At 39.4% G+C, this 26,459-nt stretch overlaps 1 protein-coding gene across 5 annotated transcripts in view; it reads left to right on the forward strand.

The window, feature by feature from the left end:
- The window catches only part of Stau2 (staufen double-stranded RNA binding protein 2), a 254,960-nt gene that overhangs the window by 65,888 nt on the left and 162,613 nt on the right, over positions 1-26,459 (forward strand). The window lies entirely within an intron of this gene.

The following is a 26,459-nucleotide window of genomic DNA, read 5'->3' on the forward strand; positions in this document are numbered from 1 at the left end:
AAAGCAGTTAACATCCAGATGACAAACTGTGAGTAGGTGTGCCTAGCCTACATGCCATGTGTACATGTGTCTTGGGATAGTTATGAATATTTGTAGATAAAAATGTCATATTGTGGTGTCAAAAGACTGGACAGCTAAGGGAAGGTTGGAGAACAGCTTGTGTCTGTGTTAATTATCTTTCTATTATGGTGACAAAATAATCAGCTGGGCATGGGGCTTTTGTCCATTTGCCTAACATTTGTCCATTTGCTAGGCTGAGACAGAAGGATAACATAAATTTGAGGCTAGCCTGGGAACAAAGTAAGAAGACCTTGTTGTAAAAAAGGGAAAGGCACTCATTTGTCCTTTGACTTTTTAAGACTGAGTCTTCTGTAGGAGCTCATGGTGTAGCTGAGGTTAGCTTTAACTCCTCAGGTTACAGGTGTGTTCTGACACACGTGGCTTCAGGCTTCCAGTTTTGGATGTGTACAACTCTGGCGATTGGACCTTATTGCCTCTGCACCTGTGATGAGGCAGAACATCCTCCTGGGAGTCCATGATGGAAGTCCTCTCACCTTCAGATGGGACAATCTGATTTCAATCTCCATTTTTATTATCAAAGATGGCTTTTTAGATTTACTGTATTATTATCTGTGTATGAGTGTTTTGTCTGTAAGTATGTCTGCACACCATGTGTATGCCTGGTGTCCAAGGAGGTCAAGAGAGGACATTAGGTCCCCTGGGATTAGAGTTACAGATGGTTATGAGCTGCCATGTGGGAATTTGGAGTTGAACTCAGGTCCTCTACAAAAGCAACAAATGCTCATAACCACGGAGACATCTCTCCGGTTCCTCAGTGCCCCTTTCAAGAGCACACCTTCATATGACTCCATCACTTCCGTAGAGGCCCCACTTCCAAAAGGCATGCCTTCCACCAGCACAGCAGGCCAGGTTAAAGGCCATGCCTTTAACTCACTGGCTTTATCCACAGTGCATGCATTTCTCCGTGTCATCTGTAAAAGGTGTGTGTGTGTGTGTGTGTGTGTGTGTGTGTGTGTGTGTGTGTGTAACAGTTATGCCATCATGCATGTGTGAAGGTCAGAGGACAGTATATAGGAGCCATTGCTTTCCTCTTCTGTGGGTTTGAGAATCAGACTCAGGCCATCAGGCACCTTTGCTCGCTGTTCAATCTAGCTGGCCCCATTCTGCCATCTCTTTATAAATAAATTATGTAGAAAAGAATAGAATGACTTAAATTAGGCATCCTATTAATAGTTGATCAGTATTGTCTGTTTACACATGAAAGAGTATTATTGCTTGGCAGGAGGCCTTTCAGCCCTTTGTTCTTCTGACACAGATTTTGAAAGGTATACCATGTAGGCTATGCTATATGAGAATGGGGTTTTGCCCCACATAACTGAGGCATCTGTTAGGCAGACCCTCAGGCAAGCTGTATACAGGGCTTGACTTTCCTTGTTTTCTTCTCTCCTTTTTCTTGCCCTTGTATTTTTTCTTTGCCAGACTTTCCTTTCCAAGAAGTCAACTCTTTCTGTGCCTTATAAGTGACATAGACTCGGAGCAGGGAAGGTGAAAGGTACCATTTTGGTTTCGGTCACTAGGTGGTGCTGGTGTACTGCTAAAGTAGAGAGACTAGCGTTTTCTTTAATCACATTATTCCAAGGTCAGGGGCTAACATAAATGAAAGGTTGAACTATCTGAAATGACCAGCATTGAACCATTTTTGACTTATTAATATGCTGATTTAATATGATTTAAATTTAAAAAAGTCGGCTAAATAGGTTTAAAGTTTTTTTTTTTGATAAATGGAATAAGCATGAAGATGGTGAAAAGCAGAAATGTTTTCTAACACTTAAAGATGATTTTTACATTTGGTATACTGTATTCCTTGGTTTGGGAAATATATTCCTTTTATTTAGCATGTCTTACACATAAAAGTAATTTTCTTTGTAAGGATAATACCCGATAGAATAGATAAAGAAGTGAAAGAAAACTGAAAAGTACATTTAAAAATGTTTTTCTCATGTCTTTACTGGGTCTACAATGTTAGGCTCTTCTTAACGAAGAGAAATAAATCTAAATAACTGAGACACTTAAAATATACTACCTTCTTAAAATACTGGTAAGCCAGAGAAGAGAATCTGAATACATGGCCAAAGCAAGAATGAAGAAGAATGACCTCAATAACCTGTATGACCATAGATCTAAACAAGCATCTTTAAGAAAATATTAGCAAGGACAATTTAGCTAAAATTTAGTTAATGTAATATACCACAATTAAATGAAACTTGTTTTGGGAAAACAAGATTAGTTTAGTATAGTAATAAAAATAATCAACTGTATTAATTCAATGGAGGAAAACTATACGAGCATCTCATTAGGAGAGGAAAAAGCATTTGATAAGCTAGTACTTGTTCATGGTATAGACTTAGCAAACTGGGAATAGAAGATAGGGCTTCTTGAAATCATCTCTAGCTGACATTAGGCTTTCCGCTCATAGACGGGATCAGTGGTTCTCAATCTCCCCAATGCTATGATCCTTTCATACAGTTCCTTATGTTGTCACCCCAACCATAAAATTGTTATTCATTGCCACTTCATGACTGTAATTTTGCTACTGTTGTGAATCACAATGTAAGTATCTGTATTTTTTAATAGTCTTAGGTGACTCCCGTGAAAGGGTCCTTGGATGCCCAAAGGGTTATAATCCACAGGTTGAAAAGTGCTGGACTAGATACATTCCTTGTGTAGTAAGGACCAAGACACTGGTGTGTGCTGTTATCACTTCAGTTTCTGTTGTACTTGAACAATTGTACATATAGTAAAAAATAGATGGGAAGAAATATTAGAAAAGAAGTAAAGTTATTTCTGTCTATGAACACCAATTTTGTGTGTAGAAAGCTCTAAGACATGAAAATCAAAAGCTCCTGGAATAAGGGAGTTTAGAAAGGTCACAGGATACAAGGTCAGTATACTAGAAAACTCAGTGGTAGTTCCACTTAGTAATCATGAACAACTCAGCAGTTATAGTCACATAAACATTGTATTTATAAGTCAAATTAACAAAATAAGTGTACAATGTATGTGTTGAAAGCTATAACATAATTATTCCTACTAAGGAAGACTCTTCATGATTAAGATGATCGCTTCTCCATAAGTTAATGTGAGGTACAGTGCAGTTTCCATGAAAACCCTGGCTCTTCATTTAATAACATTGAATTTTGTAGATGTACAAAAGATAGTAAACAAGGCGATTTTGAATGGAACAGACTATGAGGGCTCACAGTATCTGACTTTACTACTGTAAAAATCTGTTTTGAGGTCTAAGGATACAGTTTAGTTGGTCGAGTGCTTGCCTAGCATACTAGGACCCTAGATCTAATAGCCAGCACCACATAAATCTGCTACGTGCATTTGGGAAGTGGAAGGAATGCAGGAGAATCAGAAGTTCAAGGTCATGTTCAGCTATATAGTGAGTTTGAGGTCAACCCAAGCTTTAAGAGACCATGTTTGGAGGAAGAAAACCCTCAAACTCCAAACAGCAACAACAAAAACTACATGATTAAATCAGTTGATATTGGAATGTTGACAGAGATACAGAGCAATAGAATAGAAAAGAACAATAGATAAATGGAATAGAAAAGAACAGAGGTTGCCACACTGGGGCCCATGGTCGCAGATGTGGTTGGCTTGTTTTTGTATGGCCTGCAAATTAGGAATAGTGTTTCCGTTTTTAAATAGCTGGAAAAATATTAAAAGAAGAAAGATACAGTTCATGAAGCTAGGTGATGTTGACATTTTAGTGTGTGTATGTTTGATTGGGGCGCAGCCATAGCTACTTGTTTGGGTGTTGTCTGTGGCTTTTGTGCTACTCGGACCCAGTTGGATAGTTACAGCAGGGGTTGTATGTCCTGCAAAACTCCAGATACTTAAGAGCCTGGCCCTTTGAGAAAGTTTGCTAATCTCAGAAATATGGAGGTAAGAAATAGATCCCTCATACATGGTCATTTAGCTCATGTAAGTTTAATTCCAGTAAAAGTGCCAGTAGGGAAGACTCCTGTGGTGGTGTAAATGAGAATAGTCATGCATTCAGTTGAAAGAATGACCTGAACAAGCTGGTCCAGAGCACACGTGAATGTGCCGTGTTCATAAACAAACATGGCTGCGTGTCTGGCGAAGTGAGGAGTGCTGAGACAGAGAAAGCAGTCAGAGCTCACCTTCGAGCTTGGGCACACGCAGAATTCACATTCCTTTTCTTTGGCATTGAATGTACTATTTCTATTTATAGACTACTGAAGTTGTGCTTGTTACCATGTTTCTTGAATAACACAGGTGAAGCTATTTACCCTGAACCATTAGAGGGCAGCATGGCTCTGTGTTTTGACTCCATTTTTACTGCCTCTGTATGCTTTGAGTTATGGGTTTAATATCTTATTGTTTAGGCAAATTGAATGTTTTTAGTTAAAATTAAACCTTTGATTTGAACTTTTTAAGTAGAAACTGGGACAGTATTATTATGATCCTTTTGTTCTCTTTTTACCTTCTCAGCCGTAGACACAGTAGGGCTTCTTGGTAAAGCTTAGAAGGTTTTGATTCCAGTTCAGTACTATATACTGTTTCCTGGAATAAAGAATTGGAATACAAAGTTTTTTCCTTTCTAGAGATATCTGTAAGACCACACATTAGGCTAGCTTCATCAAAAAGCTCATCTTGTGGGTTAGGAAAAGAAAGACAGAAAGTGTTACTTCACTGTGCATCTCATGTCATAACTCTCACACAGAATCACGTCACTCTGTGTGACTTCGCTTATTGAACTTACTATTTACTTTTATGCCAAACTTGGAGCTCTATTTAAACGTCCAATGTGATTTAGTATTAAAATTTTTCCACAGGAGTCCGTGCATTTTCATAGTTAATCATATTCCATATGGTGATACCAAAACATCAAGACTGCCAAGGACAGAATCAAATTTAATTATAACTCACCTTTCAGTAATTGTAGCTTTTTTTCTGATATTTTGACAAAATTTATTATGAAAAAACTCTTAGAAATAATAAATACTACAGACCAACATAAACGAGACCTGAAGTCTATGCATCTCAGTGAACTTCTACACGCTGAGAATAGCCGTTCTGACTCTCACCTGTAAGTAGGTATTAAGCAAATCATAGAAGCTTTTATTTCCTCAAATCTGCTCTATATCATCATCAATAATGTAACAAGATCTGTGTCCTACTGGTTTGCTTTAATACTCTCCGAAGTTTCACAGTTATGTTCATTGTTGCAATACTTATTAACATTCAAAAAAAGCTCAATCTTTAAACATACTCTGAGACTTCTTCTAATCTCTAATACAGGTTACATAAATATCTCTTCAGGAATATAGGGAAATTCAAATAAACTTGCAGATAAACACTTCCGCAGGGAGGCAGAGTCCAGTTTTATTTCTTCTTTAATGTCGACCACAGTACCCGAACCAGTAAGTTGTTTATTTTGCTTTTATTCTCTCACAACAACCTCATCAATCTAGCCATAGCAATTGGTACACTTCTATTGCTTCTCTATGCAAATGAGACCAAGTATCATCCTACATAAGAACATTCTTTTCTCCTCCTCACTCCCAGTGTTCTGAAGAGAATAACTAGATTCTGTAGGATAACCCGGAAGACCTAGACATTTCCTCTGCTCTCCAATAATCTTCTCAAACTCCTCTTCCCCTTTGTTTATTTCCATTAGCAACAGAGGTGACAATAAGCTGTATGGGAGTAGGGTGGGCAATATCAGGAAAGGATGCAATAGAATGGGATTTTCTTGAAGATTTATTTATTTTATGTACATGAGTGCTCTATCTGCATGTGCGCCTGCATGCCAGAAGAGGCATCAGATCCCCTTATAGATGGTTGTGAGCCACCATGTGGTTGCTAGGAGTTGAACACAGGACCTCTGAAAGAGTACCCAGTGCTCTTAACCTCTGAGCCATCTCTCCAGCCCTAGAGTGCAAAGTGAAAAAAGTAATCATGAAAAACAAGACCAAAGTGGTTACATGTAGGTTGCACAAGAAAACAAAGCCTCAGAGATTCGAGGGTTACTGATTTTTTTTGGAAAATGCCATAGTATGGCTAGAGTGAGATAACCCTGGGAAATGCCACAGTATGGCTAGAGTGAGATAACCCTGGGAAGACTATATGTTCCACACAGAGCAGAGCTGCTATAACCTTGGCCCAAAACTTGCAGTGAAAGAGGAAGGTTATTCCAGCCAGAGAAGCCAAATCAGTGCTGGCAATCACAGGGTGACAGACCACCCTGACATCTGCTATAGTGAAATGAAAGTCAGAGACAGGTCTGGAAGAGCAGAGCCTTGCAGAATGTTGTGCATGAAGACAGTTCCCATCCTTATCTCTCTATTCTACATCACCCTTGGGGTATAGTCTCCTGTATAAAACCCATACTTGACAATTCCTCCTGGCTGTCTTAAAACACGTCTGTACTCAGAGTTTTAATTGCATTCCAAACCTGATCATACTCTATTTTTCTGTCTCAGCAAATGGTAGTAACCTCAACCCACTACCAAAGCTAGAGACTTGAAAGCTTTATATTAGAAGATGTGAGATTCCACTTGAACACTCTCATGCTGGGCAGCTAACCACACACTGTGGGGACGGGGAGGCTCTGAGGTTGCAAAAGCTCACCATTCTCAGTTAGCCTCTATGTCTCTGCCTCCTGATTGCAGATCAGGTGTAACCTCTCAGCAGCTGCCCCAGAGCCATGCCCTTCTGCCGGCTGCCATGCTTCCTGCCATGACGGTCATCAGCCGTAATCCCATGGAACCATGAGCCACCACATTTAATGCTTTCTTTTTATAAGTTGCCTTGGTCATGGTTTTTTGTTATGGAAACAAAAAGTAACTAAAAGACAGAAGTTGTGGAGAAAAAGGTCAGTGCTGTCTCTGATAATATGTATGCAAGTACATTAAGTCTCACTGAGCACGACTAATTCCCCAAGAGCCATTTTTTTATATGTTCTATGCACTAATTTTGTGTACGAAATCTTATATAGATTTGACATTTCTGCTACTGTTATTTCATGACTAACAATGAAATCCACAATAAAAATAACATATTACAGTATAATACCACAGTGGAATACCATACAAATTTATTAAAGGAATGTATATTAGTGACATGGGAATGGTTATAAATATTTTGATTTGAAAAGGGAATTATGTGAGTTGCATGTATCTACATACTCACAATAGAGCCAGGCATGGTGACACACGCCTTTAATCCCAGCACTCAGGAAACAGAGGCAGGAGGATCTTTGAGGCCAGCCTGGTTTACAGAGTGAGTTTCAGAAGAGCTAGGGGTATACAAAGAAACCTTATCTCAAAAATCAAAAAAGGGAGGGGGGTTTCAATAGCTCCTCTAGTCTGTAAACTTGTCAGTAAAGCCTATCATCCCCAAAGTAGACAGAACACAAGAAGTCAAGAAATCCCTTTCCTCATCTCTGCTCTCAACATGGTATTCAATGAATACTCAGTATACAATTTTCTTAAAGCTTTTAACCTGTGCCTTTAAGCTCATTATATTTCCTTATTGTAAATGGTTATATCCTAAGTCTCTGTGTAGAGCTGGGTTTGAGGTTTCCCTGTCCTGTTTTTATAATATGAGGTTTTTAAAATATGTATTTTATGTTTTAATTACATACATGTGTGTATGTCTATATGTAGGTGTGTGCATATGCATGCAGGTGCTGAAGGCTAATGGAGTTCCAAGGTTGGCATGAAAATGACTAGTGATGTCAGTAAGCGAAGTCACACAGAGTGATGTAATTCTGTGTGAGAGTTATGACATGAGATGCACAGTGAGGTAACACTTCTCTTTCTGTTGCCCCCACCCCTTTTCCAGTTGTAAGGGTATTATACCTTATCTACCTTAGCCTTCATAGCTTTGTTTCAGTTGTTATTTGCAGATGATGGTGTTTTAGAGGTTTTTCTTTTTTTTAAATAGGAAATGGTGGCATAGTGAAAAGCAGAATCACTTAAGTTGTGTTAAGTGAGCCCCTACGAGGGTTTCCAGTAGCCACGTTTCTAAACTGGGTGGTGCTGAGCACTGCCCATTTCTCTGTTGTCAGCCCATGGTGTAAGTTTGAAACTTTTAAGATAAAAACATAAAAAGAGTCATAATTTGTGATGTGTGGAAATCACATGAAATTTAGATGGCCGTTTTCATTCTGCGGCTGTCAGTCCATAGCTCTACCACCAGTGTAGGCGTCCCCTCTGTCTTCCAGCTCTACCACAGTGTTGAAGAGTTTCAAGTTTGTGTACTCGCATTTGGCTTACAGAGCTGAAGTATTTGTTCTCTGGGTCTTCACAGGAAGTTAGAATGCCCCGATTTACCTTAATAAGGTATCTAGTTTAGGGTTTTTTTGATGAGTCTATGAAAGAACAAAGGCTTCAAATCAGTGTCTTTTAAAATTTTTCAGCTTGCATTTATCCATGATGACACTGTATTTTGCTACTTTCTGGTAGATAAGTGTTTGTTTTAATTTTAATTTTCTTCCTTTTTCCTATAGACTGGTAAACAGTATGTGGTGTTGCATATTATGTTAAGAAGCACTTGGGTTTGCAAAATAGTTCTTTGCAGAAGAAACAGAAAATCTGAATAATTTTGTATATTTCTCATATATTTTTGATTTTTGGGAAATTATGTTTAATACTGATTTAAATATAACTAAAATATACTGTAGCATTTCTTATGGAATTGGTTGTGCAACAAACATTTTTCCTTTGTTTTCAGAAATAGTCTTCTTCAGTTTGGTCAGCAATGTCAGAAGTTTACTTTTAAAAACTAGGTTGGTTTATTTGTGAAAGTGTGGGTGCAGGAACAGCCTAGTACACATGTAGAGGTCAGAGGACACTTCATGGGAGCTGCTTCTCTCCTCCCACTATGCAGTTCTTGGGGGTTGAGTTCAGGTCACTGGGCTTGATGTTAAGTGCCTCAGCCCTCTGAGACTTTCTAAAAATAAATAAACTGGGGTGAGATACAGGTACTCCAAGAACACTTTGCAAAACTTGGAGTCTAAAACTTTATTGTATAATTTGGTTTAAATTGTCAGTGAAATGAAGTTATTCTGGTGGACTGTGTCTTTATAAGAACATTTCAAATGGCCCAAGTAGTATACTTAATGGGTTGAGTTGGTCCAATTAATTAGAAAATATACTTTAAAATCCTGTACTTTTTTCCTTAAAAGAAACAGTACCCTTGTTTGTGTGTTTGTTTGTTTGTTTATATATTTTGTGGGCATTTGTGTGAGTGTGTATATGAAGCAGAGTGTTTCTGGAGGTCAGAGGACAGATTGTGGGACAACTGGTTCTCTATGTCCACTCACGGGTCCTGGGAATTCAGGTCTCAGGCTATGTGTGGACCAGTGGCTGGTGCAGGCTGAGCATCCACAACCCAAAAGCTAGAAGTAGAAAGTGCTTCGAAATTTGGATCTTCTGAAATGCCTTTTAAAAATCATTTACACAGCCAGTTCATTTTCTATAGTCTATCAAAAACAACAACAACAAACAAAACAAACAAACACACAAAAAACCCCCTCCGTTCCTTCTCCTTGGGCAACAGCTCACATTTCAGTGTCTCTGCCGAGTTCTTTTGTGACTATCCCATGGGTCAGTTAAAGATTGAGCAGAGCTTTATGCGTAGAAAGCAAGTCTCCGCTAGGATTCCCCTTTTATGTTTTATCAGTTTTCCAAATGTTAACTCTGTACCCAGACTATTTTTTCACTCTTTAGGGACTTGAAATAAGTTTGTCTTTTGCATTCTATTCAAAGTTTATAGTGTCCTGTAGGAGAACTTTTTCAGTGAGAACTTACTTGATCAGACTAGAAAGAATTTTTACTTCATTCACTTAAGAATTGTTTAGTAGTTCACTGTGTGACTGCTCCAGAGTTTATAACCCAACATGTAGCATTTCATGTTTGTGCGTGCGTGCGTGTGCGTGTGTCGTGTGCACTTGGAAGCATGCACACACAATTGGGAACCAGAGAACACCATTGTTTGTTGTTCTCAGGTATTGTCTAGCTTTTCTTTTTTGAGACAGAGTCCCTGACTGGCCTAGAGCTTGCCAAATAAGATAGGTTGGTTGGCCAGCAAGCCCCAGGGATGTCTCTGATTTCTCTACCCTGGGATTATAAGCATGTGCTACTACACTAGGCTTGTTTTGTTTTGTTGAGATAGGTTTTTCTGTGTGCCCCCAGCTGTCCTGGAGCTCACAATGTAGACCAGGCTGGCCTCAACCTCAGAGACTCCCCTGTCCCTGCCTTCTAAGTTCTGGGAGTGCAGAGGTATGCTCCACCATTGCCTGATGAATTTTTTTTTTTAAATGTGGGTTTTGAAGATCCAATTAAAGTCTTTTTGCTGTCTGATCTCTGGCCTAGCCCCAGTCTGTAGGTTGGTTGTCTGTCTGTCTATCTACCTACCTACCTACCTGCCAGTTTCACACATGTATACAATGTATATTGGTGTCTGTCGCCTTTTCCCATCTCCCTACTGCTCCTGCCTACCCCTCCTCCTGTAAATCTTTCTCACACTCATGTCTAATTGTTTCTGTTTATAACCTGCTGAGTTTAACCAGGGAAGTCTGTGTGACCTTGAGTTTAGAGCTGTCTGTTAGAGCCTGGTGGGCTCAACAGTGAGTCTCCATAGTGGTTCTCTGTCTTAATACTAGAATCCAACAATGGAGGAATGTTCTTCTTTCTCTATATCCTTGCCAGCATCTGCTGTCACCTACATTTTTGATTTTAGCCTCATATCTGACTGGTATGAGGTGGAATCTCAGGGTTGTTTTGATTTGTATTTCCTTGATGACTAAGGATATTGAACATTTCTTTAGGTGCTTTTCAACCATTCAAGTTTCCTCAGTTGAGAATTCTTTGTTTAGCTCTGTACCCCATTTTTTAATAGGGTTATTTAATTCTCTGGCATCTAACTTATTGAGTTCTTTGTATATATTGGATATTAGCCCTCTATCTGATGTAGGATTGGTAAGATCTTTTCCAAATCTGTTCATTGCTGTATTGTGCTATTGATAGTGTATTTTGCCTTACAGAAACTTTGTAATTTTATGAGGTCCCATTTGTCTGTTGTCAATAAGCCATTGGTTTTCTGTACAGGAGATTTTCCCCTGTGCCCATGTGTTTGAGGCTCTTCCCCACCTTCTCTTCTATTAGTTTCAGTGTATCTGGTTTTAGGTGGAGGTCCTTGATCCACTTGGACTTGAACTTTCTACAAGGAGATAAGAATGGATTGATTTGCATTCTTCTACATGCTGACCTCCAGTTGAGCCAGCACCATTTGTTGAAAATGCTGTCTTTTTTCCACTGGATGGTTTTATCTTTGTTGTCAAAGATCAAGTGACCATAGGTGTGTGGGTTCATTTCTGGGACTTCAATTGTATTCCATTGATCTTCTTGCCTGTCTCTCTGTACTAATACCATACAGTTTTTATTACTATTGCTCTGTAATACAGCTTGAGGTTAAGGATAGTGGTTCCCCCAGAAGAACTTTTATTGTTGAGAACAGTTTTTGCTATTCTGGGTGTTTTGTTATTCCAAATGAATTTGCAAATTGCTCTTTCTATCTCTATGAAGAATTGATTTGAAATTTTGATGAGGATTGCACTGAATCTGTAGATTGCTTTTGGTAAGATGGCCATTTTTACTATATTAATCCTGCCAATCCATGAGCATGGGAGATCTTTCCATCTTCTGAGATCTTCTTTGATTTCTTTCTTCAGGGACTTGAAGTTCTTGTCATACAGATCTTTCACTTGCTTAGTTGTAGTCACACCAAGATATTTTATATTATTTGTGACTATTGTGAAGGGTGTCACTTCCCTAATTTCTTTCTCAGCCTGTTTGTTTATTTTTTGAGTAGAGGAAGGCTACTGATTTGTTTGAGTTGATTTCATATCCAGCCACTTTGCTGAAATTGTTTATCAGGTTTAGGAGTTTCTGGTGGAATTTTTGGGGTCCCTTAAAAACATCCCAGAATCCATCAGTTGCAGTAGTTCATCTCTGAGAGCTGCAGCCCCACATTCCCCCCACCTTCCATGCCAGCCTCCTAAGTACCAGCACTGCTGAAAGCGTATTTCAGAGCTTATACTCAGAGGTTAGAAGATACACATTGACCCCATCCTCCTCTACAAGATCACACATGCTTCTCTCACTCTGTGTAGGCCTTTCTTTAATCCTGATTTGCATTGCTCTAGCTGAGAGCATGACTGTTTGTGAGCCTGCTTTCCATCCTTGCCATCCTCCATCCACTCTTCTCAAGAGAACAGTGCTGTAACGTGATTGTTCAAGGCTGTGGAGTCTGTATTGGAGTCCATTTTAGTTTCTGTGACTGAAATTGGAAGCATTATTAGCATTTACTGTTGAGGGCTGTTGGAAATATTAAGTGAGTTACTGAATGTCCAGTGCTGGCAGCTAGTAAACCACTTAACAAGTGTTAGCTATTATCCACCCCCTCATCTAACATCTTTATTGGACTTCTTTTAAGTGCTAGATATCATTCTAGATGCCAGGCACTTACTCTGACCTCTTTCCTTAATTGAAGAGTTATGTGGTGTCGTGCAAGGTTTCCAAGTATGTGCAGGCATCCTGTCCTGCTTAGCCTTGAGAAAATGTGCTGATTTGGTTTCACTCACATTACATTGTGATAGAACAAGAAAGCAGTGACCAATATGATTAGGAGGACAGCCCTTCACTCACTTAATAAATATGATTAGAGGACAGCCCTTCACCCACTTGACTCTGTCATGAGTTCATCAGCTCCCAAGTGTCTGGTTTCTGCCTGGAATTCCTTGCACATAACTGGGGTGATTGTGCTTCCTGAGAGCTCTCTGCAGCCATGCCCCTGTCAGTCCTGGTCACTGTCCTGCAAGCCTACTCAGAGGCCTAATTCTCAGGTGGTGACTATAGGTTCTTCCCAAAGGTCTTCCAAGAATTTCCATCTGTTAAAATAAAATTATTTACAACTCTCCTTTTGTTCTTTTGAGTGATTAAAAAAAAAGACAAAAACCATAAGTAAAATTTGTTGAAGACTCATTCTACAGTCCCGAATATGTCTCAGGTTTTCAGAACTTTTTGAATTTCTCATGTAGTATTGCTTTCTAATGTACTTAGGACCTTCTACTCCTTGGGTCAGAATGACATACTAGCTTTGCTTGGCACCCTGGTTTTTTTTTGTTTTTTTTTTAAGAACACAGGGAAGGCTTTCTCCAAATCAGTACAGATATTATAATAGTATTGAACTTATTGGTTGTTGACTTTAAAACAAAAATAAGTTGTATTTCTTCTAATCTTGCCTAAGCCTAATGAGGCCACTGTGTTGGTTTCTCATTTCTAAGGTCCTCTAGATGTTGTCTGTCAGCATCCCCACCGCTGGCAGCTTGCTTTGTCCTCCTTGGCTTGGACACTTTTCCTCTTCTCTCTTCTTTTGCTTCAGTGAAAATGAGCAGCCTCAGCATCTAGCTTTCCCCTGATGTCAGGTGAGGTTTAGGTTCTTAGGCAGTAATGCTAGGATTGTATATTTAGTTATCTTAAGTATTATTCTCATTATGGCTTGCTGCTTTTTCATAATTTAAGTTTCCTGGGAGCTTATTACCCATTAATTTCCCAGGCTTTTTCTTGGCTTTAGTTACCAAAACCTTAACTTCCTTACCTCTTTATCTTCTTACAATTCACTGATGATCTCATATTCTCCGTTCAGGATGAATCTCTTCAAAGACAAATGAGTTGATAGACTGCTATACTGTGATTGACAGGTCACTGAACAGTCTCTATAGAACATAATTTAAAACATGTCAATTCTGGCAATCTGAATTCTTTCTTAGGCTGCGAGGCTAAGCACTGCAAGGGAATATAAATAAAAGTTAAAAATACCTCTCTGGGTTCCCTGAGGGACAAGCCTGACTGCATAGGGATTGATATCAAACGTATCCCCTCTCCAGGAAAAAGACATCGGGATGGGTATGACCTTCATGCTTCACTGGACAACAACAGGGGGACCTGAGCCATTACAAGGTCTCCTTCAATTACTGGAGGTGAGGCCTCTATCCCTAAAATCACCACAGCCCTTCTATACTTAGAGAAGGGAGGAGATGTCAGGGGCAGCCCTGCTTATCCACTGAAGGCCTAAAATCATCCATAGGCCTAAAATCAGCAATAGGCCTGACATACATCTATGTTAACACCAACTCTTGGGTCTCTGTGGAAAAACATTGAAACAGATGGCTATAAGCTATTGTAAACAGGCAGCTTTTGTGGAAATTTACAAGCCTGAGTAGTCATAGACCTTGTAAATAGGTAGCCTTGGCAGACAATACCAACTTAGATAAGGACAATCGAGTCATAGGCAGAGTCATAGTGAATTGTCCCCTGAACCTTCACCCAGCCGATACCCTGTTCTGAAAGATATCTGTATTCCCCCTGAACACCCATGCTCCAGTGTCATCCCCTTCCCCACGTCCTGCCTTTTTGTGTCTATAACCCCTGTGTGAAAGAGTAAAAATTACGATTTGAAAAAAATAAATAAATTATTAAAAAAATGTCAATTGATGACCTTTATGACATAGAAAAGAAAATTTAAAACCTTATAGTTGTGTTCACTAAAAGTGTCGGGAGATGTATTTGGTGGTGTATCTGAGCACTATCCGAGCTCGCCTGTGCATCTTCTGCTCATGGCCTGCAATTTGGAAGTGTACTGACTTTGTTGACTGAGCCTTGTTTCCTGCAGAGGTCTGAAGCTGTGTTTTCCTTGTTGTGTGAACACTGCGGGAGGCAGTCAGAGGACAAGTATAAAGCCTTACCTAAGTCTGGCTCAGTCATATCTCCAACTTCATTAACAGCATTTATCACTGCACTGACTCCACACTGACCACAGTGCTCACTTCCTGCTCCTCACACTCATCAGACATGTCGTCGAGTGGAAGCCTGGAGCGTTTGTCTGTAGAATTACACTCTTTCCTGGATTTTTTCTAACCAGATAGTGTGGCATTAATGCCATGGTCTCTTGGTTCTTTTTGGAGCTGGTAGCTAATACCAGGAAACATCGGAAGGGCTGAAGTGCCGCTGAAGCATATGGTGTATCTAAGAAGGCTAATGAATTGCCCAGAAGAAACCGAGAACAGCTATGACTTCCAAGCCTTTGGTATTCTGGTACCATGTGTCACCTGCAAGTAAAGGGCTGAGCAGGTTTCAAACCTCTCAAGTGCTTTTCTTCTGCAATGAGCTCACTGATTAAATATCTATCCTAGAATATTAAGATATAGAGAGACTTGTTCAGAGTATCCTGAAAAGCTGTTGTATGTGTAGCTAAGAATATGACACTCAGTCTTGTCCCTACTGTAAGACTGATGGTAATAAAAGATGTAAGCCATTATTGGCCTTTCAAGGCTTGTCCTCTGTGGGAGCTGTCCTGCCAGACTGGACAGTAACATGCATCTTTACTACTGGGGCTCTCACTTGTGTTGTGCTCTGCTTTGTGGCACGTGACAAAAATAAGGACGAGCTGGTGATGTTTAGCTCAGTGTTTGTCTTAGTATAAAAACCCCACTTCCCACTGATGTGGTAGAAAAGCATACCTGGATTATCTGCGTAATACAGAAAAGGAAAGTACAGATCATTGTAGTCCCTGTGGTACTCTGTAGAGGACTTGTTTAGAAAATGCTTCAACTTAGGATGCCTGAAAATGATAAATTTAGAACATACTAATTAAAAACAGAACTGTGTAAGAGTTTTGAGAGGTTCCAGTGCTTTACCTCTTTCAGCAAAAGTTCCTTTAACCTTGTCGTATGTAAGATCCAGGTAGCTATGCATATCTTCTTTAGATTTATTCACAAACAAATACTTGAATCAGAAAATATATTGACTCTAAAGGAGATGTATGAGTCCAGTAAGATAGTGTGCATGGTGCTGAGTGCCATAAAATGTGTTATGAATAGCAGAAGAAATTTGGAAGGCTTGACAGTGATTTATTGTCATTGATCTGACAATCCGTGCATTGCTGAAATCTGATAGCCAAACTCTGTGATCCAATTCCAACTAATAAATTGTAAATTATACTTCTAGATTTAGTTTTGTTTATTTGTTTGTTTTATGAGACAGAGTTTCACATGTAGGCCAGGATGGCTTGAACTGACAGATGTCCCCCTGCCTCTGCCTTTCTAGTGCTGGTATTAAAGGCATGTACTACCAGGCCTGGCTCTGTTAAGCTACTTTAAAAGCCCTACAGATGCTCTTTAAAGCCTACATTTCCTTCTAATGCTTGTGAGAATATGAAGTAAAAATAATTATTTATTAGTTTAATTTTATTGCAGATGAGAAGATAAAATGTTTTATAGAATAATTGATTATACCTGTTCTTGGGCATAAGCATTTTAATTATAACTTTTATGATATGTTAGAGGTAACATTTTCTTACAGAAATATGACTCAAGATTAAATATTGGGCAATAATGGGAAAATAGAATTTAGTTTGAAAGTATTTGCTTCATGTTAACTTTTTTATGAATGCAGCCAATGCATAATGTGAACTAAAGCTGGGAAAATGCCAAGTAAATTTTTTATATTCCAGTGAATATCTATTAATTCGTAAGTTATTGTTATCATTAAACTATATGCAGATGTACAACCAGATCCACTTAAATTTCAGTGAAAGAAAAACCTAGTTCAAGCTTTCGGTAAAGCTAGTGACTGTTCATATCTGTCGAAGCGCGTTGATCTTGCTGTAGCACTGCTGATGTAATGTCTCTGTGCTTCCTTGGGGGAGTATGTGCCATGGGCAAGCATCCAAAGTTGATAGTTAATTTTGATCAGCGAAAACATTAGAGAAGATGTCTGGGCTGGACATTGTAACAAAGCAGTTTTTTGAAGCTCAGTATGCTTTAGAGGAGGCATTCCACTTTCTACTATGCATTTGAATCTTGTGTTCTAGCCATCGCTGAGGTAATTTATCCATGAAAATATTTTTTAAAAAACCTTTAAAATATAGTCTGATTAATACACTTAATATTTTCCTGCTATATAAATTTTTTAAAACTCAAAAACAAATATTTATGGGCATTATAGGGAAATAGAAGTATTTCAACCATTTTCTAGAATTAGTTTCATTAATTATTTTGTTAGTAGAAAGAACTTGAGAGATTTTCTACACAAGCAATGCACAAAGAATGTTTTCAGAGAATCATTAACCAGTGGTGGAATTGAATTGTGGAAGAATTCATGTCATGCACTAGTGAAATATTAGTGCATTTCTACACTGATAGATTTTTGAGCAAGTCATATGAGGTAAGAATATGGTAAAAATTTAAGATTATATTTCTTTGAAGTATTTTACAAAAGATTTTAAGGGCACAGTATGTATATGTACATTTATTTGTTTATTTTAAAAAGTGTTCCTAAATAAATGTATAGCTATTCATGAAAAATGAAACAGTTTCTGCCTAGATTGCCACTTGCAAAAAGGTGAAAAAATTGATTCAAGCCAAGTCATTTATATTCTTGGTTAGGCTTCACATGGGCTTCTTTCGCCACATCATCTCTGTAATAGATGGATTCAGTTTATCCCACTCTAAATCTTAAAAGCTTTTCTCTACTAGTATTTACTTTCAAGTTTATGAAAGGTATTTGAAAAACATTTTTAATAACATTTCTTAAGATGTGAAGTAAATTTTATTATATTCAGACTCTTAGTTTTAGCAGATTAAACAGGTGGTTCAGAAAGGACACATAAGTGTCTGCGCCTGGAGCTGATCTTGTGCCACAGGTCTCCATACCCAAATCCTGCTGGGAGAGAGCTGGTCTCCCAGAGTGCTGGCACACCTGTGAGCACAGGAAGACCACCACTTCTGCTCAGATTCCTGGCCCAGGAGGGATCTGCCCATAGCTATCAGGACACAGGAACCCAGGAACAGTCTGGGACAGGATCCTTTAGGTTTCCGTCTGCACCCCTGAGCTGACCCTGTGCCACAGCTTTCCATACCCAAATTCGTCCCAGAGAGAGTTGGTCTCCCAGGAGTGCTGACACACAGGTTTACAGGAAGGACAAGCCACAGTCAGAGACAGCAAGATCAGCTAACACCAGAGATAACCAGATGGCGAGAGGCAAGGGCAAGAACATAAGCAACAGAAACCAAGGCTACTTGGCATCATCAGAACCCAGTTCTCCCAGCACAGCAAACCCTGGATACCCCAACACACCAGGGAAGCAAAACTCTGATTTAAAAATCACATCTCATGATGATGATAGAGGACTTTAAGAAGGACATAAATAAAGCCCTTAAAGAAATACAGGAGAGCACAAGTAAACAGGTAGAAACCCTTAAAGAGAAAACACAAAAATCCATTAAAGAAGAACAGAAAAACACAACCAAACAGGTGAAGGAATTGAACATAACCATCCACGATCTAAAAATGGAAGTAGAAACAATAAAGAAATCACAAAGGGAAACAACCCTGAAGATAGAAAACCTAGGAAAGAAATCAGGAGTCATAGATGCAAGCATCACCACCAGAATACAAGAGATAGAAAAGAGAATCACAGGTGCAGAAGATACCATGAAAAACATAGACACAACAGTCAAAGAAAATGTAAAAAGCTCCTAACCCTTGAAATCCAGGACAGGATGAGAAGACCAAACCTAAGGATAATAGGTATAAAAGAGAGTGAAGATTCCCAACTTAAAGGGCCAGTAAATATCTTCAACAAAAATACAGAAGAAAACTTTCCTAGCCTAAAGAAAGAGATGCCCATGAATATACAAGAAGCCTACAGAACTCCAAATAGACTGGACCAGAAGAGAAATTCCTCCAGTCGCATAATAATCAAAACACCAATAGAACAAAACAAAGAAAGAATATTAAAAGCATTAAGGGAGGCCAATAAACATATAAAGGCAGACCTATCAGAAGTACACTAGACTTCTCACCAGAGACCATGAAAGCTAGAAGATTCTGGGCAGATGTCATACAGACCCTAAGAGAACACAAATGCCAACCCAGGCTACTATACCTAGCAAAACTCTCAGTTACCGTAGATGGAGAAACCAAGATATTCCATGACAAAGCCAAGTTTACACAATATCTTTCCACAAATTCAGCACTACAAAGGATAATAGATGGAAAACTCCAACACAAGGAGGGAAACTACATTCTAGAAAAAGCAAGAAAGTAATAGTCCCAAAAGAAGATAGCCACACAAATATAATTCCACCTCTAACAACAAAAATAACAGGAAGCAACAATCTCTATTCCTAAATATCTGTTAACATCAATGGACTCAATTCCCCGATAAAAAGAAGTAGACTAACGGACTGGATACAGGAAATGCACCTCATTGACAAAGACACTACCGCAGTGTAAAAGGCTGGAAAACAATTTTCTAAGCAAATGGTCCCAAGAAACAAGCTGGAGTAGCCATTCTAATATCAAATGAAGTCAACTTTCAACCAGAAGTAATCAAAAAAGATGAAGAAGAACACTTCATACTTATCAAATGAAAAGTCTACCAAGATGAACTCTCAATTCTGAACATCTATGCTCCAAATGCAAGGGTACCCACATTCATAAAAGAAACCGTACTAAAGCTCAAAGCACATATTGCACCTCACACAATGATAGTGGGAGACTTCAATACCCCACTCTCAACAATGGATAGATCATGGAAACAGAAACTAAACAGAGACACAGTGAAACTAACAGAAGTTATGGACCAAATGGATTTAACAGATATCTATAGAACATTTCATCCTAAAACAAAAGAATATACCTTCTTCTCAGCACCTTCTCCAAAATAGACCATACAGTTGTCACAAAACAGGCCTCAACAGATACAAGAATATTGAAATAATCCCATGCATCCTATCAGATCTTTATTTGCATGAGTTATTTGGCTACAGCTGTGTCTGTGTACCACATATGCACCTGCTGCTCACAGAGATCATAAGAACATCAGATACCTTGGAACTAGATTATGGGTGGTTGTGAGTTGGCATGTGGATGCTGGGAATGGAACCCAGATCTTCTGCCAAGGCAACAAATGCTCTTCACTGATAAGCATGCATGCACATGTGGAAGCCATAAACCATCCTTGGAGGTTGTCCTAAGATACTCTCTACCCTCAGATAAGGATCTCCTTTTCCTAGAGTTCACCAACACAGCTACACTGACTGGCTGGGAAGCCCTAGGACCTTCCTGTTCCTGCCTTCCTAGTGCTAGGGTTACAACCACGTTACCAGCATGCCCAGCATTTTTCTGTGCATTCTGGTGATGGGGCCCAGGAAGTACTTTACTGACTGAGTCCAGCCCACAGTCTCCACTACACGTTAGCACCCTACTGGAGGATGCTCAGTCCAGATTCAAACTTTGACAGGTTCATCCCTTAGGCACATGAAGGGTCAGGATAGGGGATGAGGCTGCCTTGTTGATGCTGTGTTTTTCCTACCCTTCAAATGCTCACAGCCAAAACCTATGCTGAAAGTGGACAGCACACAAACTGGCCTGGCCTCGTCTCACAGCAAAGCACAACTTCAACTTCATGCTATTGGCTTCCTGGCTCTCCTGACAGGTGCCTGGGTCACAGGTTGATCTAAATGCTAGTGTCTCCTTTTGTCATAGTTTGATAATGATGTAATCATGACTTACGTAGATTCAGTTTAGGGAAGGGGCAGGAATAGGTTTGTGCAGGTGTGAGTGTACTCATGAGGATGACATGGTGTGCTCTCAACATCAGGCTTCTGACAGCACCCTTTGCCCTGCAGTCAGTGACACAGGTTCAGTGCTGACTTCTCTCATATCCTAAATTCATGCCCTTCTCTTAATTTACCAGATTTAATTTGAGCACAGGATTACCTTTGTTAAGTTGATTCTGCTGGACATTTTTTCTGTTTAACTTTAGAGCAGCTAAATGTTTGAAACTGCTTCTACGCCATTTTAGACCATTGCTTTGAAATAACCTGTCTCAGATGTTTTGTGTCCTCTGTATTTCCTTCTAGGCATCTAAGACATAATTAGGGGAGTTCTGCAAACAGAACAGAAAATGTCTTTCCACCTCTTTTAAAACTTCTTTTCAGCTTGTCCGTGAATCTTTTTAGATCAGTCCTAATATTTGAAATTCCTTAAGAATTAAAACTCAGACCATAAAAGATATATTTTCAAACTTTATAGATGTGAAGAAAGAGCTATCTAGACATTTTATATATGTACAAGTTTGAAAATGTGCCAAAACTACTTTACAGCTTTATGATAAACTTGTTATTTTTCTGTTGCAAGGGAAAGAATTTGGGTAAGTGCTGCCAAAAGTTACAAAGAGTAAAAATAATCAAATGTCATCTGTATTCTAAGTTTTGACTTTTAGGATTTTTGACTCATAGATTCTGCAAATATTTTACAGATAAGTAAACTGAGATAGAAAAGCTAAGTGATATCCTGTTTTCAGTCTGAATTAGAAATAAACAGAACTCCAGCCGCTCCCCATTAGATCAGAAGATAACGTTTTCGTGAGCTTTGGACATAAAACTGTAGAGGAGATATGAATGTCTAAGCTGTATTGAAATTTATGAGTAATGCCATCAAATGAAATGAGGTAATTATTTTTCAATTTTTAAGTCCTAGTGTTGTTTGGAATGTGTCTTTGTCACCTTGTAAAAGTGATATTTAGGAAAGTGAGATGCTGGAACATAAAGCCCTGGCTGGATGATTGGGGGAAAGATAACATAAAGGAGAGGAGAGTGAAAGCCTCGAATTCAGTCATGTTAGGAAAACCGCAAGATGACATGGGTTAGAAGATTGTCATAGTAACACTTGCCAAGGTAGTTTTCTTTCACTGAAAAACTGTATTAGGCATGTTAAGTATTAATTCCAAGGACTCATGTATCTTTTTTTGATTGGTGCATTGTCTTCATATGTCTTGAAGATGGGACATGCCTGAAGATTTGTTGTGTATCTAATAACTGTGTTATTTACAATGTCTGTGTTTGCTCCCCACAATACAACACACACACACACACACACACACACACACACACACACACACACAAACACCTATCTACCAACCAAGTAGGGGATAGTGAAGCATAGAAAAGAAGCCTTGATGTTAGCCTTTGTCCATCAGATTGTTCAGCAGTGTGGTTCTGGCCACCATTGTGACTTCCCATGTTGCACCGCTTGATTGTCTACTTGAACTCCTTGTTGTGGAAGCTGAGGAGGTCATTGTGGAGTATTGTTTCAGAAGCCATGTAGTGACATGCCCATGTCTTAGTACAAGCTCACTCCGAATCTTTGCATTATTTTCTCTGCTTGAATAAACAAAAAATGGCAAGAGGCAGAAAATAATGAGGCAGTTTTATGCACTGTATTTATTTGTTTGGTTTGTGTGTGTGTGTGTGTATACATACATGCACGCACACATCCATGTGCATAGAAGTTCATGCCACAGTGCGCATGAAGCCAAAATTTCATCTTTTCAGCATCAGGTCCTGGGGAATGAGCCAAGTCTTAAGGCTTAATGACGAGCCCCTTTATCTTGCTGACTCTAGGAAATTCTTCAAGATTTTCTTGAATCTTTGAAGTTAGAGGGACATGAATTTGACTCTCAGCAGCTCTATCGGGAAAAGTTGTTATTGCTCAAAGTGAGATTCGGGACCTTTCATGCCACACCAGGCTTCTGTAAAGACAAAAGGATGGAACCAGTGCACATTAAAGAGAAGTTATGCCCCCGTTTGATGTAGCTGCATGGGTTTGTGCAGATTACCATGAACAGTGAGAGCAGCTCTGAGACAGTAGGAAGCATCACTAAGGTAACCCTGGGTCCAGAGCAGAGAGCAGCTCAGAGGACCAGGGTTGCAGGGTAGATTTTAACTAGGACAGGAAACGACTGTGATGTAGCAGAGTGGCCTTTGGAGGCTGTGGCTGCGAGGAGCTCATTTAACCATTTAATTGCACAGTAGGGTTTTTGTGGTTCCTCTCTTAACAACAGTAACAGCATGGGGACGTACACCTTGAGTACAGAATACTAGCTGCTTAGTTAATATATTCTAATTTGTAGAAGTAAATGCATCATATGTTGAATGTTCATTATCAAAACTGAACTTACTGTTTGAAAAATACACACTAGAGAAGGAACTCCATCAAGTAGAACATACCACCTTTGAAAGTTAATAAACGTGAGTGTTTCTTTACCGAAGGAAATTAGTATTTGGAGGCGAAGACCTCGCCACATGGTCTTCTGTTTGATGAAGTACTCTGCGTCATCTGCAGTGTAGTGTAGTCTGGATGCCATTAATCAAAGTGCTCTGGCTAATCTTAATTGTCATGGTGCACTGAGGACATGGGATGTGTAAGATATTCAAACCATGTGGGGTATATTACTGAGAATCATTGCTGAACCAGAGGATGAAGTGAAACTGGAATGAAACAAGTCAGGCACCAGGTCTTGGTATTTCCTGTTGTTACTACGAGAGTGTTTTACTTTTTATGTAAAAAATGCAATATACTTAATTTTTCCTCTGATATTTATATGATATGATTTATATATACATATATATCAAATACATACCTATACACATACATAAAGCCATATTCAATGACCCAAAAGGAGGAGGCCCTGAGGGCTCTTTACTGCGCAATTAATATTTTGGTCAGAAAAATCAGCAGATTGTTTCAGTATGCTTATGTGTTATGACATCATATTCCAGTAAAGTTATAATGAACAGAAATTTTGTTTGTCTCTGTGGCAAACCAAAATGAGTTTTGTAATTGTCAGCAGACCTTAGTCATTACAGTGGCGCCCACTCCCTCTGCTATAGTTAAAGGTCTTAGCATTCCAGTTGTGGACCTCTATTTTCAGAAGTTTATAATTAATTGTAAGCATTTGTTCTACAGAGAAAGTTTGCTATTGGTTCAGGAGTCAGTTTCTGATTTCAAGTAGTGCATCTTGAAGTTTTATAGAACAAATTAAAATGTATAGTTCTGTGATGTGGGAAACTAAACTTTGTGGGTGACAAAGACAGTGTATATACATTAAGACAGTGTATATACATTACTCACAATAGTCTGTTGAAATTTTGGATTAAAGTGATAAATGGCAAGTGTGAGAGAATGGTGCTCTCCACACTTTGTGTAGTTACTGAAATCAGAGGACAGAAAGATTGAATTTTAAACTTCTTTTTATTCTTTGGATGTTAAAAATAGTATTTTACTTTCATTGTTTTTTCTTTAATGTTTTTATGTTTTCTATTTTGATAATAAGGACACTTATATTCACTTAATACACATTATCTTAAAAAAAATTAGTAGAAACTGTGACCCATAAAAGTTGATGTTTAGAGTTAACACTGACTTTTCCTGTTGCCATGCTGTAGATTGCCTAGTCCCTCAGACGCTGCTGAGTACCCTCCCTCGACACCGTGCTGTTAGTTCTCCTGTGCCCTGACCTCTTGTGTCTCATCCTCTGCCATGTGTTGTTCTCTGAACTTTGATCATAGGCATTGATCACAGCCTTGGACTCTTGCTGGTTCCTTCACATGCACGCTTCCTAGGTGGCTGTGCACGCACGCTCTCAGCTGTGGCCTCATTCAGCTGCATCTTCAGCATTGAGCTACATTTTCAATAGACCTTCCTTGATGCGTTCTCATTTGCCCAGTAGGCTTTGACATGGTGGGCTCTCTCCAGTTTATCTCAGACTGCCAGAAGAACACCACTGCTTGGGTATTTAATAACCATTGAAAAGATGATGTGACCTTAAGTTGGGGTGTTGCTTGGTCATACAGTACTTGTCTACCACATGCAAGTCCTTGGGTTCAATCTCTAGCATGGCAAAATAGAAAAAGAAAAGAAGCAGGACCTCAGTTGGACTTTGGTTTAGAAACATTTTCCTGCACTGGAATAATTTTTTAACTTAATTTTTAGCATTACAATTACAAATCCTTTATTCCACCCAAATTGACCGAATTCATAGTGATGAATTGCTCAATTCAGTGATCACATTGTTCAGTCCTACTTTTAGTTTGCCGAGAACTTTAGCTTTCCCAAATTTTATCTTTGTCTTTTACCTTTTCCTTAGAGCCCAAACTCATAAATGTGATTGCCCACCTGACATGCCTGCTTGGAGGTCTTATCGAAGAGCTTTACGTTTCCAAAGCAATGCTGCTTTGTCCACCCAGCACACGTGTTTCCTGTTTAGTCTATTTTTCCTTCAATGGGTACTCTGTCTCTTCTACAGCTCTAAGGTGATTCTAGAACCATTTCTTATATTTCCTAGGCAGTTCTTGGGTAATCTCATCTCTATTTCCAAAACTCATGTAAAATTTAGGGACTACCCAACTAAAGCACGTTCTAAGGCATATCTCAGCTGTTGTTAGAGCTCCCCTGCTTCCCCTGCCCTTCTTCCTCAGTCTGCCCTCAGCATAAGACATGGTCTTCCAAAATATGGTTTAGATGACACCCTTTTCTGCTCAAAATGGCTACCAATTTCTCATAAGATAGAAATCAGGTCTTTAAAGTGGTTTTTAAGGAAGGCCTGCAGAGTCTGGTTGCCTCTTATGCCTTGGCTTTCCTTCCTCATCCCCACAGCTCTAGCCAGGTGGGGCCCTTAGTTACTTGAGCCTGTCCTTCTTTGATGTATTGCATTTCCTTGATGGGCCTCTGCACTTGCTGTTCTGTATGCCTCAAATGCACCATCCTAGATCCCTGCATGGTTTGCTTCCTTACTTATTTCAGGTCTTTACAAAGTTATTTTCTGAGTGAAACCTTCCTTGGCCACCTTATTTAGACAGCTGCTGATACTTCTGAACCCACCCTTTTCATTTATAGACATTTTTCCCACAGTAGATATTCTATGTACATTTCTTTTTTATTGAATATTTTATTTACATTTCAGATGTTATCCCCTTTTCCCATCCCCCCAGAAGCCCCTTATCCTGTTCCCCCTCCTCGTACTTCTATGAGAGTGTGCCCCCAGTCATCAACCTACTCGCCCGTCCCTGCTCTTGAGACCCCCACACTGGAGCATGCAGTCTTTATGGAACCAAGGATCTCATCTCTCACCAATGCCTGACAAGGCCATCCTTCACTACATATACAGTTGGAGCCATGGGTCCCTTCAAGCATATTCCCAGGCTGGCTGTTTAGGCCCTGGAAGCTCTAGTTGGTTGGTATTGTTGATCTTCCCATGGGGCTGCAAGCCCCTTCAACTCCTTCAGTCTTCTCTCTACCTCCTCCATTGGGGATCCCATGATCAGTTCAGTAGTCAGCTGCGAGCATCTGCCTCTGGCAGAGCCTCTCAGGAGACAGGTATATCAGGCTCTGGTCAGCATGCACCTGCTGGCATCCACAGCAGTGCCTGCGTTTAGTGACTGCACATGGGATGGAACTCCAGGTAGAGCAGTCTCCAGACAGCCGCTC

Source organism: Grammomys surdaster, unplaced genomic scaffold (assembly GCF_004785775.1).
Source record: "Grammomys surdaster isolate TR1022 unplaced genomic scaffold, NIH_TR_1.0 64, whole genome shotgun sequence".
Taxonomy (NCBI): Eukaryota; Metazoa; Chordata; class Mammalia; order Rodentia; family Muridae; genus Grammomys; species Grammomys surdaster.